Below are 3,749 nucleotides of genomic sequence, written 5' to 3'. Positions count from 1 at the left end.
CACCCAAGTTTAGGGCAACTTGTATAGCTTTTTCCTCCAGCTTTAAATATATTGCACCAGCTGATCTGTCCAAGTAATGGAAAAAAAAAAATCTGAACTTTTAGCAGTACTGTATCTGTCCTGTGTCTTCTGTATATCATTCTGTACTGTGCTACATCAATAACCATTTTGTAGTTCCCTTTTTATTTGTTTGTCATTTTATCCTTTCCTTTTTTTTAACCCTTCTTGTTTGTGTAATTCTTGTGTGCATATGGTTGTGCATGTGCAAATGTGCCTCTGCAGATAAAAGAAACACTGGTCTGATGATGAATTCACATATTTGTTACATTTTACAGCCCAGTATTGATTTTTATCAGTGTATGAAATGGGGAGAGGATGGTTGTTTTAATATTGGCTGCGTGTTGGGAAACAATAGAAAATGTTCTCCTCCCCCACCACCCAAATCAGTTTTTCAGTCTGCTGAACCAATAAAATATTCTGTATAAATAACTTGCATATTTTCTTGTTTAAAGTTGTTGGCATTCTCACTTGTTTATTGGTATGTTTTTATTTAGGTATGTAATATAATTATTTGAAATATTTAAAATGTCATTTAATTATAATGTTTTTTTTATACACGTATAAATACTAATTTTCCAATTTAATGTGTAAAAGCAACTTTTAAAGGAATAGTTCACCCAAAAATGAAAATGCTTTCATCATTTACTCACCCTCATACCATCCCAGAAGCGTATGACTTTCTTCTGTGAAACACAAACAGACTTTTAGAAGAATATCTCTGCTCTGTAAGCCCATACAATGCAATTTAACAGGGTCCAGACTTTTAAGCTCAAAAAGCACAAAGGCAGCATAAAAGTCATCTATATGACTCCAGTGGTTTAATCCATGTCTTCAGAAGTGATATGATAGGTGTGGGTGAGAAATTGATTAACATGCAAGTCCTTTTAGATTAATTCTCCCTGACCAGTAGGATGCGATATGGAGATAATGCGAATCTCCAAAAACATAAGAAGAGCTCTTTGGAGAGAAGAGGGCTTAGGTGGGCTGTTTGAAAGTGGAGATTAATAGTAAAATAAAAATGGATTTGAATATTGATCTATTTCTGTCATATCTCTTGTGAAGATATCAGTGTAACCACTGGATTCGTATGGGTGACATTTATGCTGCCTTTATTTGCTTTTTGGACCTTCTGAGTTCTGGTCACCATTCACTTGCATTGGATGGACCCACAGAGCTGAGATATTCAGCAAAACAATTTGAGTTCAGCAGCAGAAGGTCATATACATCTGGGATGGCATGAGGGTGAGCAAATGATGAGAGGCATTTTTGGGTGAACTATCACTGAATTAAGCCATTTGTAGGTTGACTGTAGTCAATCACTGCAAAAACAGATGTAGGAATCACTGCATGTAATGTAAAAAGAGCCATCATATACTGTACATTTAGCTTGTTGGGGCATACAGTAGGTTTTTTTTTTTTTCAACCAAAAACAACCTCTAAATCCATTTAAAGTGTTTTTTGGGGGGAAAAAAACAAACAGATGAGGGCTGGATATTAGCTATGAATCTTGATGCTGTTTGAGATTCTATTGTTTTCAATGTCTTAATCGTTACTCTGAAACACTGCTCATTTTAAAAGGTAGTGAAAGGCACAAATTGATTTTAAAATTAACAAAAAAACACTTTAAGACATAGGAAAACATTTTTTGGGTTAGCCATCTGCTGTTCTGTGGCATTTGCTTCAAAACTGAAAATCCATTAAGCTGCATATAACAGATCAACACTAAAACAGCTTTTTAGTGCCATTATAAAAGCTTTGTGTGGAGCAGCAATTTACATACATTTCATACACACCCACACTATGGAAGAAAGAACTCTTCACCAATTGAAACTGAGATCTAAGGCACTAGACAAACAGTTCAGTGTTGGTATAAGCAAAGACAAGGGCCGTTTACACGTCAGTGATCTTGGAGTGATTTGTAGGAAGAAGGAACTAAGAAATACTGGTAACATTTTACAATAAAGTGATGTGTTAACAATCTTGGTTAATGTTAATTACAACATATACTAATACTTTTTTATTATAAGTTATATGTGCCAACAGTTAATATACATTATGAACTAACAATGAACCATTATACTTCTGATAAATAATTTTAAGATTAAAAATATATTGTTCATTGTTAGTTAATGATACCTAATGCATTTACTTATATTTACAAATGTAACCGTATTATATATATTTAACTTAACGGGTCTTCACGCTTGAGAATCTTTTGTTTCAGTAAGGTTGTTTGCATATAAAGTTGAACTTGTGCTATTAGCACCAACACAGACAACAGCAAATAATCAATTTAAACTGAATAGCGGATATTAAAGGGATAATTCACCCAAAAATGATAATTCTCTCATTTATTCACCCTTATGTCATTCAAGATTTGTATGACTTTCTTCTGAACACAAAGATTTTTAGAAGTATATTTCAGCTCTGTTGGTCCATACAATACAAGTGAATAGTGACCAGACCTTTGAAGCTCAGAAAATCACATCAAGGCAACATTAAAGTAATCCATGATGTAATCCATTTTTTTTTTTAACTATAATTCTCACCAAAAGAAGAAGAAAATGGAAACTAATTGTAAAAAAGGATTTAAATATTGAACTGTTTCTCACCCATACCTATCATATCGCATCTGAAGTCATGGATTTAACCACTGGAGATTACAGATTACTTTTATACTGCCTTTATGTGCTTTGTAGAGCTTCAAAGTTCTGGCCACCGTTGACTTGCATTGTATTGACCAACAGAGCTGAGATATTTTCCAAAAAAATCTTCGTTTTTGTTCAGCAGAATAAAGAAAGTCAAACACATCTGGGATGGCATGAGGGTGAGTAAATGATGAGCGAATTTTCATTTTGGGTGAACTATATCTTTAATACACAGAAAATCCTTAACGAAACGCTTTAAAGCCTCTTTGCTGGGATGTTTTGCTGATTAACTAAATGATTTACACCCTAATATTTTGTCATATCCTTAGATAATACACTCCAGTAAGTCTGAATCATCCTTAGGTAAATGGAAATCCTGCTCAACCTCAATAATTTGCCAATTGTTTATTGTGTCGCGGTCACGTGACTTAGCCGACCAATGGCAGCGTATGTTAGACCTGCGTTCCCTGTTCTCGCATTAATTCACTCATCCGTTTTGAAACGTTGGGAAATCAGAATCATTTCAGCAAGTCGACTCTTTTGAATGGTTCGTGTTAATGAACCGATTCGTTTTAGTAATAGCTTCAGTGTTCCACGAGCAATTTCAGAAGTTCCTTTTAGTATTCAAATAAACATTGTAGTTACAGCTGTTTATTACTGTTTTCGTTTATATTTTTGACATTTAAAATAGTGTAAATTGTGTACTCCAGGCCGATGCTAACCTGATCGTTTGTCCTGTCAGCTTCAAATAATATTATGTTAAAAGTTGCGTTCTTTTTGGTTTCTATGGACATATTTACCTAGACTATAATTGTCAGCCCTGTTTTTTTGTGGTAATTAATACAGGTACGTACACAAAAAAATCAGTTATTTACGAGTGACAACCAAATTCTATAACCGAACACACACCTGAAAGTTTCGGTAAACCCCTGCTTTGTGAACGGAACCAATTTTACAGTCAAGCGATTCACAAACGCGCGGCTCGTCCGAATCATATAAAAAGATCCTGTTCGAACGAATGATTCGTTCGCGCATCGGACA

The sequence above is a fragment of the Xyrauchen texanus genome, chromosome 38, assembly GCF_025860055.1.
Source record: "Xyrauchen texanus isolate HMW12.3.18 chromosome 38, RBS_HiC_50CHRs, whole genome shotgun sequence".
Classification (NCBI taxonomy): Eukaryota; Metazoa; Chordata; class Actinopteri; order Cypriniformes; family Catostomidae; genus Xyrauchen; species Xyrauchen texanus.
This window is presented reverse-complemented; position numbering follows the sequence as displayed.